The following is a 16,997-nucleotide window of genomic DNA, read 5'->3' as shown; positions in this document are numbered from 1 at the left end:
TTATTTTCAATCTGTTATCAATTCCAAAAAATATATTGCAACGGTATAATGCAGCATTTTAAGCATTACAATACATATTGTATACTGTGCCTACTTAATGCATTTAGTAGTACTGTATTACTGCAATAGTACTGCTTAAAAATACTGCAATATAGATCGTTCAGTGTTATTTGTAAGGGAGAAAACCCTGTTTAGCTTTTTGCAGAGAAACGTGATGTACAGTACTGTAACTAGGGACGCTGTTGTTAGGGAAGTCCAACATTCCAACCCTCGTGCTTGTGCTGATAAGGAGGACAAGGCTAAATAAAGCAATCAGGTGTAAAGCAGAGAAGCTGCCGTTCCGCACCACTGCTGTGCAAATAAAGCAACTGTTAATATTAATCATTATGTAAAGATATGAGTTGAGCCTAGGCAATTAATACAGTATATGGACCAGCAATAATGTGAATAACGCTAGGGTGACAGCTTAGAAACACAACTGAAATCCTTGGTTTGCATTCCTTGAAGAGTTTTTGTCTGAACCTGCAGAGGGCGTGTTGTTCCCACCTTTAAAAACCAAACACACAGAGAACAAGTGTGACCCATGATAAAAGCATTGCAAGGTGCAATAAAGCACGGTGAGGGAAGCATTGTAAAGAGGCACGGTAAAGCATATTCATAAACATGGCAAACCAGGGTAAACGATGGGAAATGCACGGCATTGACACTGCAGTACAAAGCAATCCTTCAAGGGCTCCTATAGTGAGTACTGTATATTGGAATGCATTTCGTGTCTGAATCCTACAGCAAAACTATGAATCAAATAATAATATTATAAAGAAGTTACATAAGAAACACCCTACAGTTCCTTAACATTTGTAACTGAGGTCTGAAGCCTTAGAACATATAATAATAATAATAATAATAATAATAATAATAATAATAATAATAATAATCACAACTGTTCTTTTCTTACTGTCTTAAACAATATGATGAAATACCATTTTCAATTTAAGCACAGGATTAACGAAACTGCCATTGGAAGGTGTTTACTAAATAGCGCTGGCTTATCTAGCTTGTGTTACTTATTTACATCCATGGCTTGCAAGTGAAGAGAATCTTATTAACTCAGGTGAAAACACAGGGATGAAACAAGCTCCGGTGTGTCTTATTAAACTCATAGTAAAACCAGGAATGGATCAAACTGCTGTGCAATGGGTGTCTTTCCATCCCTGAAACACCTTAACACAGGTATAGCAATTAAAAACCGCACTATCAGAGTAATTGCACTAACCATTGCAGACATCATACAAATAATGGCAACGTTGGCCTGTTAAACAAGTTCTGAAGTGCAATCTGAAGTAACATTGTAAACGCTTCTTCCTAACAGCCAGATTGTGTCATTTACTACTACTGGATTCACTTTAAAAGATCACCGTCCTCTCCTTAACCTTGCTCCCTGCAAGGCAGGCTCTGCCGAGGAAACTCCTTTAATGTAAGACACATCAGCGAGGTTACAACCTCAGTCCAATCCTTGATCCCCACACTGTTGACTCAGATCACTTATTGGAAGTTTCCTTCCTAATCTGTACAACGCTGTGCTCTCCTGGAATCTGGCAGAGATGTCTCTCTCTTAGCTTAACTGCCTTCAGGAGCTTCCTTTAATCTGTCTGACTGACAGATCTGTGTCTGTACCAGAAAATCACTGTTCTGTACACTCTGCAGCTCCCAATCTGGGATATCTATATAAAGGGGCCCTCGATTCAACAATCCGGAACCCGACGGATTATTGCAGAATGAAGCTTTTTAAAACTGCACTGTACTAGAATGTAATTCCAGGGTCTGACTGCTGCACTACACACTGTACAATTACGAGTACCATATCCTAATACTAGACAGCACTATTTCAGCTGGCAAAATGTGCTATGCCTTTAATTTTCGCTAGAGGGCAGTGTTGCATAAGAGGTTTGCTCACGCGAACAGACCTGCTTACAGACACAGAGGAAACGGCAGTTCCGGTAATGAGGACATGCTCACCGTCCTTAAAATAAAAAGAGAATTATGAAGCGACAGGAAAAGACGACATGTTTGGATTGGATATCACTACACTGGAAATAAATATTTTACCAAGTCAGTGTAAAACAATGATTTACCTGTGTGTAGGTGACTCATTGGACCCTGTTTAGCAGCCATTCCAAAAGCAGATGAAACTAGCAGTGGGCTGCTTGATCATTTCCCTGCTCCTTTGCCTCTGCCCTTGCACTTGATGCTAAGCAGGGTCCATTGTTTTATTTCAACAAGCTGCTGTATGCGTCCACGTCCAGCACTCTGTAAACAGCATTGCCCTGCACAATCCTTTCTAATCATGCTTCCATCAGGTCGTGCTCGTTTTCCAGCTCGGTTTTGTTTCCCCCTCGAAAATCTAATTGACGTGTTCATCAAACTACAGGATGTGGCAAATTTGTCTCCCGCCCCATTGCCGCGTGACAAATGTCTCCAAACATGAACCTAACAAATTGCAGCTTTAATTGGTGTTGACTCTGTGTGAAGTGTTCCATTAGGGTTCAGCTGGGATCGGTGGAGGGAAATCATTCAGCACAGCCTTCCCTGTTTTGTTGGTCAAAGTCATTTTTATACAAAGTAAATAAATATAATTGGAACCATATTCGTCAATCTCTCTCCTGCCTAGCAGTTGTTTGTAGCGTGTGCTTTCTTTCTCGGTCCTTTAGTTACACACTCTGTCAATAGAGAATAGGGCCCTTGAGGGGAGAGAGGGAGGACAGCACTGATTTGACTCAGGTCTGCAGTGCTATGGGGGGAAATTTACACCCTTCTGTAATGATGATGATGGGGGTCTAAGACTGGGCCCTAGACCTTGTGAAACATCACTAATTTGTGCAATCTTGGATAGGGAAGCACCTGCCAACCGATAGCCTGCAATCACCTCGCAATCAAAGTCTGTTGTCTGCTCATCAGTATTGAAACTGACTTGTAGAAGGGAGATGCAGATTTTATATACTACACAAAAAAGTGTGAGTTGTTTAGGGATTGGGGATCAACAATAGAGGATCTGAAATATTTAACAAATAAACCCTTTACCAGGTGAGCCACTAGGGGAACCCCAGGGAATGACACTCTTAACAGATTTACACTGCTCTTAATTATAGGTAGGAGGACATGGAAACAAGAGACAGAGGGGATCATATATATGGGATGCTTTCCTTGGAATTGTTTTCCAGAGAAAACGCAGCAGCCGAAATGCCACTTGGAACTCTTTCTAATGTATCCACTCTACCATTCTAATTACTCATGGTGCGTTTTTTCTATTCCAATAGCTGCAGGGTTGTTTTTTTTGTTGTTAACTTTTGTGTTTATCAAGTCTTGCAGCCACAGCATTTTCTTACTTGTAATGAGATTTACTCTTCATAACTGCTGCGTCGTTTCTTTTGTCCTGTCTTATTACTAGGCCTTTTCATTTTTCCTTGTGTGTTTCATTTCTTTGGACGGTCCCTCATTTATTGCTAATTATTTTTTTGTGTGATCGCTAATTGCATCAAATTACAATTTTCACTGCTAACGTATTAAAATGCAAATCAAATGGGACAGATTTTGATACGACATTTTATGGAAAAAATAACATTTTACTGTTTGCCACAGCTGACCTGTTCCACAATCTATCTGCTTGCTACCATTTATCCATAGCTTAGCCTCCACAAGGTGCTGAAATATGTCCAGGGGGACGTTAAACCCATTCAGTCATTAATATTTCAAACAGCTGGTGCAAAGAGGTTGGCAAAAGATCTTGAGGATGTGTGTCTTTCACGATCATCCCAAGCATGTCGAGTGAGATCCAGGGATTGTGGTGGCCAGGGAAGATGCCTGAAGTCTCTGTCATGCTCCTCAAAGCAGTCATGCACAGTTCCAGTACTGTGGATGACTGTTTTTTTCATATTGAAAGTAGTCATCACCATCAGGGTATGAATGCAGCATTGCTAAGTGGACTTGATCCATAACAGGGCTTAAGTAAACCACATTCATTTGACCTTCCAGAGCAATCAAGGGACCCAGGGTATACCAGGAGAACATGCCCCACACCAGGGTATACCCAGAGAACATGCCCCACACCAGGGTATACCCGGAGAACATGCCCCACACCAGGGTATACCCGGAGAACATGCCCCACACCAGGGTATACCCGGAGAATATGCCCCACACCAGGGTATACCCGGAGAATATGCCCCACACCAGGGTATACCCGGAGAATATGCCCCACACCAGGGTATACCAGGAGAACATGCCCCACACCAGGGTATACCAGGAGAACATGCCCCACACCAGGATATACCCGGAGAATATGCCCCACACCAGGGTATACCCGGAGAATATGCCCCACACCAGGGTATACCAGGAGAACATGCCCCACACCAGGGTATACCAGGAGAACATGCCCCACACCAGGATATACCCGGAGAACATGCCCCACACCAGGGTATACCAGGAGAACATGCCCCACACCAGGGTATACCCGGAGAATATGCCCCACACCAGGGTATACCAGGAGAATATGCCCCACACCAGGGTATACCAGGAGAACATGCCCCACACCAGGGTATACCCGGAGAATATGCCCCACACCAGGGTATACCCGGAGAACATGCCCCACACCAGGGTATACCCGGAGAATATGCCCCACACCAGGGTATACCAGGAGAACATGCCCCACACCAGGGTATACCAGGAGAACATGCCCCACACCAGGGTATACCCGGAGAATATGCCCCACACCAGGGTATACCCGGAGAATATGCCCCACACCAGGGTATACCCGGAGAATATGCCCCACACCAGGGTATACCCGGAGAATATGCCCCACACCAGGGTATACCCGGAGAATATGCCCCACACCAGGGTATACCCGGAGAACATGCCCCACACCAGGGTATACCTGGAGAACATGCCCCACACCAGGATATACCCGGAGAATATGCCCCACACCAGGGTATACCAGGAGAACATACCCCACACCAGGGTATACCAGGAGAACATGCCCCACACCAGGATATACCCGGAGAACATGCCCCACACCAGGGTATACCCGGAGAATATGTCCCACACCAGGGTATACACAGAGAACACACCCGAACATGTCCTAATAAAGTGGCCAGCCAGTTTACATTTATAGCTGTGGAAAAGGTTCATGAGCAGAAACGTAGCTTTGCTGTAATTTTTCTTACAATATCTCTCACACAATGCATTCTCCTAACGCTGCTAAAGACATTTCGTTTCTAGTTTCTTAAAGTTTGACCACAGAATAAAAAAAAAAAAGTTATGGATGGCTACAAAATATTCATAATAAATTCCCAAGTGAGTGATGGTCTCTTTCACATTGATTAATAAAAGCTAAACTAGATTTGTTTTTCCCCCTGAAGGGGATGTGTATAAGCAAGATGTGCTTACAGACTCACGGCATCTAAAATGAATGAATACACCCAGTGGAAATACCGTCAAAACAGCTTTTTTTTTATAATGAATTATTTCCTCATATATGCAGTGTATATTCCCTATTTTTCCCTGCATAGTTGTCCTGTTTTTAATATCGCTGGCGGTTAACAATGTGGTTAAAACAAGCTTGTCTCCCGGAGGAGGTGAACACACAGACACCCTGCCAGCGAGACGGCTCATTTCAGATTCATAAATACCTCGCAGCAGTTTCATCTTCCACCTTTAGCCTGTCAGTCAGCATTCCTGGGGGACTTCATACAGCTTAAATGAGCTGCCTGATGTATCATCGTTAACTAGCTGGTGCTGCACATCTCTCTCATTTATTGTAGTTTTTTGTGTTTGTACGACTGGGAGGGCTGCAGTGCGTTCATTAGAGCTGCCGGGTCTTCTGGGCTTGGTTCCACCGGAGTTCTCAATGACTTCATTGAACCAATTATTTTCTTCATTGCTCAAATCTAACATTCCAGGTCTTTAGCCATTGCGGATTTAAAGATACCCAGAAAAACCTGCAGGATTGTGGCTCTCCAGGACCAGGGTTGGCCACCTCTGCTTTATAACATACAGGAGTACACACTATAGAGAGATATACATACAGGCAGCGTATGCATACATTGATGTCAGTTGCATACAATTGTCCACCTTATATGTATTGCCGATTTCAGATGTTGTGAGGAATGTATTCCGGGTCACTTGTCCCCCCCCCCAGCTTCACAGTTGGAAATTTTCAATCACACATTACCAACACAGAGCGTGGAGAGTCACAGTAGCTTCTTATCTCATTCCTGGCTTCGCGGTTCCGTCCGCAGCCAGGGTCAACGAGAGAAGCAGTGCTTTATTCAATTTAGTGTGCACGATGACAGGTGTACTGGAGACTGCCTCTGAACACAAATCCCCTTCTCCACACTGCTGGAACAAGCGAGCAAAGCCATGCCACTTCATTTCCGTTCCTATTCATTTGAATTGCTTGTATGGGACAATTGAGGGACAGTTCTCATACAACACCATGACTATGCGCTGCTATAGAGATGAGGAAGTCTGTCCAGTCCAGTTACTTATAAATGATAAAGGACTAAGGGCAAATCACTGGCACATTGCAACCATAAAATGTATTAATAGGCAATTTGCCCACCCAGAAGGATTGCAAACACATCACAATAGTAAGGGAAACATGCAAAAGGAATACAATGACGTTTGAAGCTAATTACTCCTTAACCTCAAAGATCCATTAGCAGACCACAGGATCAACTGCAAAGACTCCTTTCCAATGTCTGTGTCTCTAGTTAATTACATGCTTACATAACCTGCCCCTGATTCCAGCAACCAGGAAATATTCACTTTGTTTGTTACATGAACAATTTCCCCACAATAATATTTAATATGAAATTAGGCCATCGTATTTGTAACTATATTTGTAATATATATATATATATATATATATATTTATATAAGAAAAGACAATAATTGAAAAGTGATGATTTATTTGCCATATTATTTCTGGTTTGGTCTTTTAAAGATCAAATATAAACGTGTGTCCAGGGCATATAGCATTTTACATGAATCCATTCCAAATCATATTTATTCACAATCTAACGTGACAGCCTGGTCTGAAACCCACATTACGGATGAAGTAATGCGCATAATGCTGTTCCTATTTAAAGGCTGAACCATTTCTTGAAATATCAGCACCTTTCCTGCAAATAAGACAATAAACCATAGTTAAGAGTATGGGGGAAGGAAATGTCTCAGCTTTCACATTTAATCAGTACTTGATACCCACTAAAGTCACATAATATGAATGTGTTTATTAACCTTGATTAGCACTAATCCTGTATTACCTAAATCACCTTAGTTAAGGTAATCCAAGACTAGTGTTGATCCGGGTCTGTGAAACGAGCGTATATGTCTTATTAATCATAGAAATTACTGGTGCACAACTAATGATTTTTATACTGGCCTCATTACAGAAACTCCACCTTGCTCAGGCTTGCTCAGAGACAGTTCCAAAGGTAAAGCCATTACAGAAATTCCACCTTGCTCCACATTGTTGCAGACGCAGGAATAAATGAAGAACGAGCGCATATCATGGGAAAAGATGAGATTAAAATGAAATATAATGCAGAAGTGTTACGTTATAGGTAAACTGGCTACAACAAGCGTGCAAGGCAGCCTGCCATGCAAATAAATTAGGTGCAATAAAGACATAAATTGCATCACTTAAAAAAAAAAAACACAACTTTTGCCAGATGCACTGATCACAGGGGCACACATTAATTAAACACTGAATAAATTCATTCCCATGGTGGTATTAAAAAAAGTTGCAGTTCTATACAGTACATTATGTTCCTATTTACGTCAAAGGAATGATGGCACTGCATTTTTTTTTTTACTTCAGCGGTAAACCTCTACATATACATTTTATACTAAGATTGTGATTACTGGAACAAGAGGATATGAGTTTTTTCCTAAAAGCCAAACCATGTATTTGATTTCACCCCTTGAAAACAGGGCCCTCACATTTATATTTCCTGTGCAGAGAGAATTCCATAGTGGTGAAGGTGAGGGATAGTGGCATCTAATAATGAGAACGTTTCACATAAAGCAGTCTTTGCGTTTTTTTTAGGCTGTAATCAATAATGGACCCACAGTACTATAACTACCGCCACTACTGGTGCTCTGCTCCCATTAAATTTCCAAACAGGATTATAGCGTCATCCCTGTTGGTTTGAAAGTGCTTTCTTTTCTAGATAAAGAAAGTGTGTCACCACAATGAATAAATAACAGCACCTTATAACCTTATAAATCCCAAGCCTTGCTGACTCCCTGCCTTCAATATCACCTGCCCTCCAGCCAGCCTTTAGCGCCGCTGTAATTTGATGGATGCAGCAGTACATCTTTATTATTAAAATCTGTTATGGAAAATTGACCCTTCTGTGCCTCTTATCTTATCTAGCCCTCCCATGGTCTGGGGTGGCAATGTGAACGGGGAGATATCAAATTGAGGCTTTTGAAAGTTTTGATTGAAACCAGAATACCTAATCTTAACAGATGTGATCTTATCAGAACCAGATTAAATAAATACATTAATAAACAGCCTGAGCAGGCCCGGGTGTGGAAAGAGCAGACTGTTTTTTATGATTGAAGCTATTTCTCGCTATAATGCTGGCCTTGGGAGCTAAGATGACTTCCTCAGTGCTTTTCTTTTTCCTGTTTCAAGTCTTTCCTCCGAGTTCGATGTTTAGAGGCAAACAAGAATTAATGAGTTGGAAAGGCTTGTCTGCCAAGTTAAAATAAATAACCATCCCGCAGCCGTGCACTCGCACGTTTACCTTGTAGCTGTTGTCGCTGGGTTTATAGATTTGTTTTATTAAAATTTTTCATTTATTGCACTGGCTGGACTTAAAGTTATAGCCACCTTATAGCTGACTTCAAACAATACAGACCTGTGTATTGAAATTTGCAAAGATGAATGTCCAAACGTTTAACCATTGTCGAAGATGTAACAAGGTGTGGGCTGGGCACGAACCAGCAACCCTGCGCACTGCAAGCGAGCATCTTAACCACAATGCAAAAGAGCCGGGCTCACCTACATTCAGGGTTTATAGAGCTTTTAACCTCATGGCAACAGCAAACACCCAGTTCACCCCATCATTACCACTTTACTGAATAGATGGGTTTTTAAGAGTCCCTTAATGTATGAGTAATGAGTGCTCCACCACTATACACAGAGTAACTCGTTCAACCTTGTCATGTTAAGAGACAGGGAGCCCTTGGATAATGGCAAGACGAGTGACTACCAGGTAATAGGAGGTCTGTTGTTTTATCTCAGTAGCCACTTACATTCTTTCTTTGTTTTATAATTGATTTGTTTTTAACATTTTAAATTTCTCCTGCTGCGGTGAGTCATTGAACATGAATCGGGTCGGCACCTGCCAGCTAGTAGTTAACATTAACTGACACTAATAAGCAATGTGCCTCAGTCATTTACATAGAGTAAGATGTGTCAATACAGAATTGAGCAGAAATGCTGACACAACTTTGCTCACGGCTCATACAGAAATGTAATGACAGCTTGCCATTGCGATTGACAAATCGTATCAGTGATCCTTGCATATGATAAGAAACTTCTTAGAACCTCATTCCGTACAAATCCATACAACCTCTTTAACATTCCCCAATGCCCTTGCGTTTCATACAGCAGTTCAAGCACTCCTGAAGAGCAATTCTAGCCTTCAAAAACCTTAATTGTAGTCTGTTTCCTAGAGCTGCCTGAACTCTTAATTGTGGTTCCCACGTCTTATATGAAGTATAAATAGCCAATAAGGATTGCTGCCTAAAAATATCAAGCTGACACAATAGGCAAGAGTTATAACTTGATCCCCGGTAACTGCAAAGTGCAGAATTAACCTTTAGGATGAAAGGTTGGGAGTCTGTATTTGTGCTTAGTTAACTGCAGCTGAAAGGTTAAAATCCAGGTCAGGGTGGCATTGTTCATTTTAACAGCAGGCCAGGGCTTTTATTTACAGCAGCAGGCATTTTTTTACATTTCCGCAGTGTAGCCGCGGATCTGAGCAAGAAGAAAAAGCTACTTCCCCACCAGCACTGAAGCTGATTCCCTCACAAGGATCATTAGCCTGTACATTTGTCTTGAACTGGAATAATGAAAGATTCATTACTCTCATCAGGTCTGTCCCCAGTCTTATGAATAATGCTTCTGCTGAAAACGTTTGATCAGTGTCGCGCTGGTCTCGAAGCTGACCCTGATAAATCCTCGCTGTTCTCCTCGTGCCCTGGTCTCCATGTCATATCAGTTTGAAGAATCAAACTGTCAGGTAATGGAGGTTACTAGGGTGGTGAGTGTCAGTGCTGTACAAGGCTACAGTTTAGAAAAATACCCGTCTGTGAAAGTTTACAAATCACACCTTCAATGCTCGTCTGATTCCTAGTGGCTGGCTGATCCCCAATCTTTGTCCAGTTGGGTGTTATCCCAGTGATTCAGCATCAACAGCTAAATAACGTCTCCTAACCTCTGTCCTAAGTCTGTCTCCACTTTATTTCCACTTGGGTTTCCCCAGGCCCTGGTCTTTGTCCTGCACTTAAAGTACTGACAAGGGTTAACTTTGTCAAATTAAAGATGTTAAAGACTTCAATCAAGTCTTCCCTATTTCTGCTTTGTACTAGGCTAAATAAGATTCAGATCTCTCTATCTACCAGACTCCTGGAAGATAATACCAATGCCTAAAAAAAAACAAAGATTATCTCCTGTAACCACTTTTTTGCAACACCCTTATCATTTGTCTGTAAATAGTTTAGTTTTCCAGAGTGTGTTCACTTTGGCTCAGGTGAAGTTCACCACACTGTACAGTAGACAGGTATTAGGACAAAAAATATATATTTTGGGGGGTGGTCCTCTCCTAGACGTTTGGTTTACCATAAATGGACACTGGTGGTATAACATGAACTGGTTGTTAAATTCGTTCTGAGTAAACTTGATTTGGCTGAGGTGTGTAGCCTGGTTTAATACGAATATCTGGGAAAGTGGCTCCCAATATCTGGGAAAGAGGTCTTCATGGCGAATTGGTCTTTCTACCAAGCAGAAAGAAGGAATCCCATACTGTCACCTCTTTGTGTTGCACAACACTGAACCGTCCCTTTCTTCTCTATATCTTTTGTTGCAGCTGTCCTTGTAGCCTGCCGTTCCCGCTATGAAACATCTTGACATTTGCATAACAAAATGCAACAGCATGTCTCAGCATCTAAGAAGAAATTACATGACCTATTACACTAATACGGTTAATTAATAATTACATGTTTATAAATAATTTATAAATAGCAGAGCCTTAAAAAAAATCCTACTTTTTTATATAAAAATACCTTGCTTCCAGTACTGCAGTTAAATGCATTCCTTCCCAATTTTGCTCTTTTTTTTTGGCGCAAGGTAGACTGCTCTGTAAGTCCCAGCTCGAATGAAAATGACTTAATCATCACTTCAGACGCTGTTCTGGTTCCACAGTGTGAATCAGGGCTCATAGTTCCCCGAAGCAAGACACTGCCAATCAAAACCTATTAGCTTTTTTTTATAACATTTCTTAAAGGAACAGTCTATACTGAAACGCCAAGCCAAGTGTGCATGGAAACATGTTCTGATCTCGAGCTTAACGACTTTGTTGCAGCCCCTGATCACTTTATTTTCACTTTGGGTGACACCACCTGACACCACACTGTAGATTGACTTCCTGCGCAGCTGGTATTAGGACCCCACCTGAAGTATAAAGCTCTGGAGGTTTCTTAATACCTGCTGCACAAGAATCTGTAGTGCGGTGGCAGGACATGGATTGAACCTGAGTCAAAGTAAAATAACATATATACTAACACCATGTTAGAGCATTGATTAAGCTCTGGCACAGACGAAAGAGAAGGTAGTATTGATGCATTTCCATCTGCACCATGAAACGAGTCTGTAAAACTTCCTTCCCATATTGAACTAGGGTGGCCGCCAGTTCCATCTGCAGGCTAAGATCACCTGTATGCATCCTTCTTCTTCCAGCAACCATTCCCAGTGACAGAATGAAACGCATCTTGAGGTTATGATTGGGATCAGTTCAGGTTTGCATCCCAATCCATTCAGAACCTGGAGCTATAAATCTGCCCTATGCAGAGCCACCAAGACCGCTGCATAGAGCAGCACATCATTTCCCTTGGATGGTCAATGGAAGGGAAATAATGAGATCATGACAACTTGTGCATGCTTCCCCAGGCTCATTTCCCCAGTCCCACTGAGCCAGCAAAAGTGGCACTCTTTAAGAGCAAACAGCGACAGTAAGATGATAAATCAATAAACTAGCCATTGTAACACCTTCAAAAGGTAGTTACAAAAGTCTTATGGATTGGCAAAATGGTCCCAAAGTGGCACCAAAAGTATGCATGCTGTAGGTTGACATTAAATCCAAATGGATCGAACCAGTTCACCCAGGTAAATCATTGCAGTAGCACGGTACCATAATGTTGATGCTGAATATTTGGGATCCTTTAAGATCCAGCTTGACAAAGTTCCTTCTAGGAACCAAAAGAGCAGAAATGGTCCGAACGGCCTTGTTCACAATCTTTCTTATGTTCATACAGTATGTTCTAATCATTTCCAGTGTGCTACCAAATCAGGACCAGAGTGCAATAGATTTGTTCCAAGTCCATTGTGTTGCCATTGCTGACAATGCTGTGATCTTCTAATGGTTCTGCTTAGGGTTCCTGTAGGGTATCACACTGGTTTTATAATGGTATCCCTATAGTCAATCAAACTTGTCAGTAGTTGGACTCTTTGGGAAGTGGGAGTATTCATCCATCTCTCTCTGTGTTCAGCAGGTGCCGTGAACAGATGAGCAGGTGCCAGACAGCCAGGAACTAGAATGGAGAGATCATCAAACCTGATTACAGCCACTGCAGCTGGAGGCTTGAGGAGAAATCAAATAAACGGACACTTAATTTGATTTGTTAAGATTTTTATTAATGTTGCTGGATTATTCACTGCGAGCAGCCGGAGATTAAAGTGACTCAGCTGTCATTTTATGATTAAAAGAAGAACCACCGAGACAGATTTCTGCAGGAATCGACATGGGAAGACTGCTGCAACCAGGTCTGAAGAGTTGTCCTCTGTTGCCTCTGACATTAAAACACAAAAGTTGCCCATGCCATCAATATCATTGAAAAATGAACCTGCTGTAAGTCTAGACGGTGGTTCTTTGGTTTTATTAAGATTTCTTGATTAATAAGCCTCTAAAGCTAGGGTGAAGGATGTAGTCTGAACAAGCACTGCTACTGTTGAAACAGAAATCACAATCTAGGCTGAGAAAGCTTTTTATTTGACGTTCAAAAGACAAAACGGAGGTGCTGGTGTTAGTTAGCTAGCATTGAGAACAATCCCCCAGTTGATTATTAGCCTAGGAAGTTGGGGATATAAATAAACAAAACGATTGTGAACGTGTTTAAAAATTGCCAACGTACTAGTACACCGGCTTCAGAAACAGCAAGTAAGGAAAATGTTGCAAAACAGCAGGAGTTCACTAATTGTACTGTGTATCAAGGTCATGGTATGAAACAATTCCATTGTTCTCACCTTGGTTCTTTATGGACAGGTGATTTCAATAAACCTCTTCTGACACCCTGTGCTTTGGAATCTGACAGTTCTGTTCAGTCGCTTGATTGGATGCGACTGACTAGCTACAGCAGTTCCTGCCAACTGCCTACAGGACTATACATGTTTTTTCCTGTATAGTCATAAACCAAGGCAATGTCCACAGAGTCTACACTAATTTCAAGTATTTAAAGTGGTAACGAAATTATTTCTTAAATCTGCTGTAGGTTTGCAGGTTTGCGTCCTGGCTGTGCAAAGTCGCTGGTCTTCGCTGGGGATTCCAGAGGGAGTGTCGGATTAGCGGGTTAAGGGGGCAAAAGAGAGAGAACAAAATTATTGGACATTCTAAATTGAGGAGAAAATCGAGAGTAACATAATTGGGCACTCTAAATTAAAAAAGCAATTTGAAACCAGGACCATTTAAATATTGCAAAGCATGTATCCCAAAGTTATGAAATGCCTTGGGTTTATTTTATGGATTATAGAATGTGTTCCTGGAACAGGCAGCACTAGGCTGGCAATATTTTACTTTCTCAATTTGAAATGAATATGAATGATATCTTTTTCAGCTATCGGAAGTGTGGGCAAAATTAAATTAGCACTTTGCTGCCTATTAAATTTGTTTGTTATTCCCTGCGGAAGATATTGCATCCCCTTTAATTAGCTTTTGATAAAGTTATTAAGTTTTGTCACTGTTCTTATTCAGCTTTTAGGAGTCTTTTCAAAGCAGAAATCCATGGTTGCAAAGAGGACTTCAGTTAGTAAGCCTGGTAAATAATAATCTGTAGCAGAAATAGCAATGGTACATAAAACACACACAAAAGGACCTTTTAAATGTGCCAGTCCCAGTCTCTCTCTCTCTCTCTCTCTCTCTCTCTCTCTCTCTCTCTCTCTCTCTCTCTCTCTCTCTCTCTCTCTCTCTCTCTCTCAATTACTGTGTTACTACAGTGATATTATAATGTAATTAGAGACACTTCATTTAAAGTGTTAGAATGAACTGACCCCACGCTTTCAGAATCTCGTGTTTCAATTTTAAAAATTAAAATGTACTAGTTTTGGGCGGCTCCCTTATTTTTATCAGCCTAAATAAAATTCCAGAGGTACCTACAACTTTCAGTACGCCTCTGAGTGTGTTAATGCACCAGACACACTACTTTACTGTGTAAGGACCTTTCAATAAACCACTGCCATCAATTTTGATTTCAGCTCTTGTCAAATTCAATACAATGCGGACATTATGGATAAAATAAAATAAAAATATGCTGGACCAGTATATCCCATTGACAGCAATGGAGGTTTGTAGAATGCAGAGGCAAGCAGACTGCCTTCTTTGATTGGGAAGAAGCGGAGAGTAAGATAAAGAATCAAGGGGAAAGTCATGACATGCAAATGTATTAAGGTTCAATTAGAAAGTAGAAAGTAGAACATCAGTTTTTTTCCCCTTTATTATGCTGTACAAGTGCAGCTGGGGACTTGTCACTGGAAAATGAAGTGCTGACACAATAAGCCTTGAAGATTTGCATGAAACTGTCCGTTCTGAAAGAATTTCATATGAAAGCCATCTGTCAGGAAATGGGGACATTGAAAGATAAAACCCTTGGTTAAATAACAAACCCGACAGGGCCCAGCGCATCACTTAGAAAGAAGAAAAAAATAGCTTTCTTACCGTCCTTTAAGTCAGAAGTTTAAAATGTCACAATAATGCTGATTTTTCTTTTACTGTGGTATGGTGTATTTGCAATCATTCTAAGGCGTTCTGATTTCTGGGTCATTGCATTTTTTCAACAGAATCTGTGTTTACCTGGCTTTGAACTTATTTTAAGCTTGCCTGAAGAACCCTAAGTGAACACGGAACACCCTTTCTCATTCCATTCAAATCATGTGACATCATGACCATTCTACTATGCAAGCCCCATCTGCTCTACATTTTAACAAACATCGTGCTGTTAGCAGTGTACTGTACATTTACTATAGATTACCTTGGTTTTTCATTTGATTTCTGTCCACGTCCTGAACACAGAATGTTGCACAGACCGATTGGGAGAAATAAATAATAATAATTAAGAAAGAGATTTGAGAAGGAATATTTTATTTACTTCTGACATGAGAGCAGATGGCGAGTGTTATATTTATGATGTTATTTTTATTTTATTTATTATTGATAAATATGACTATGAAAATATAACCTGTTTTTTACATTTTTTTCTTTTGTAATTGGGTTTTAAATATTCTCCTTCTTCTTCCTAACAAAAGCAAATATTAATCAGTAACACTACGACTTGAACTATTCTTCTTCTTCTTCTTATTATTTATTTATTTTTCTTCTTATTAGGGTTATTATTATCAACCATAAAAGATAATCAAATCATCAGATCCTTCAGTTTTAAATTGATTAAAGCAGCAAATAAAACACTGAGCTAATTCGATGGAGCTCTTAAAATAAGCTTTCCTGTGTTACAATAATGTTGAATAAGTATTGAATTGAATACACTTAAATGACCTTAACAAAAACTGCTGCGGGCAAATTGCAGCCTTAAAGGGAGCCAGCCCTAAATCATTCCATTTTAAATGCTCTAATACAGTATTTAAAAATCTGCTTTTAGAAAAAAAAACACACACACACATATACACCTGCTTTCATCAGACTGGGCACCACAAGAAGCAAGATATACAGGAAATATTATAAACGCCAGAAGCTTGGAAAGCAGAAACATTTTGGATAAAACTGGATCTTTTTTTTTTGTTCCCCAAAAACTGGAAAAAGTTTCATGTTAGCGTGACTTTCAACAGCTGCATTTCACAAGCAGTAATTAAACTGTTTCTGAGTCTGCTTTGAAGACATACCTAACAGTATCAGGAGCTTAGACGATGACGAGTTTTGTAATTGAAAGGAGTTGTTGGAACTGGTTCCCAGTGAAGGCACCACCGCGTTAGTCATGCCAATCTTGGCTGGGGGCCCCATGGAGGGCTCCATTGGCCTTTGTACCCTTTGACCCCCTCAGGTCAGTCGTGCCATTGGCTGGGTCTTTGACCTCTGGGGGTCAGTAGTGAGGCACCAATAGAATGCGTGTGTCCATTACAATTGGTAGAAAAATAGTGGGGGAAATCATTAAAGTATTAAAAAGGGGCTTAAAAAACAACAAATTTAACACTCTTTCAAATGATTTATCCTGTTGACTATTTAGTTGTCCATACTTTACTTCCATTTATCCTTCTAAAAACACTCCAGCTTCACGTCCTGTCCTGCATGTATTAGGACCCCCTTCTTATCTCAAGATAGGACTGTATGCAGTCACTTAAAGAAAAATCCAGACTATACTGAGTTGCTTCTTGTAAAGTACATCTCTTTTCTTCTGCATTTGTAGCACACATAAGGTCACTGAAGTTGCAT

Source organism: Acipenser ruthenus, chromosome 23 (assembly GCF_902713425.1).
Source record: "Acipenser ruthenus chromosome 23, fAciRut3.2 maternal haplotype, whole genome shotgun sequence".
Lineage (NCBI taxonomy): Eukaryota > Metazoa > Chordata > Actinopteri > Acipenseriformes > Acipenseridae > Acipenser > Acipenser ruthenus.
This window is presented reverse-complemented; position numbering follows the sequence as displayed.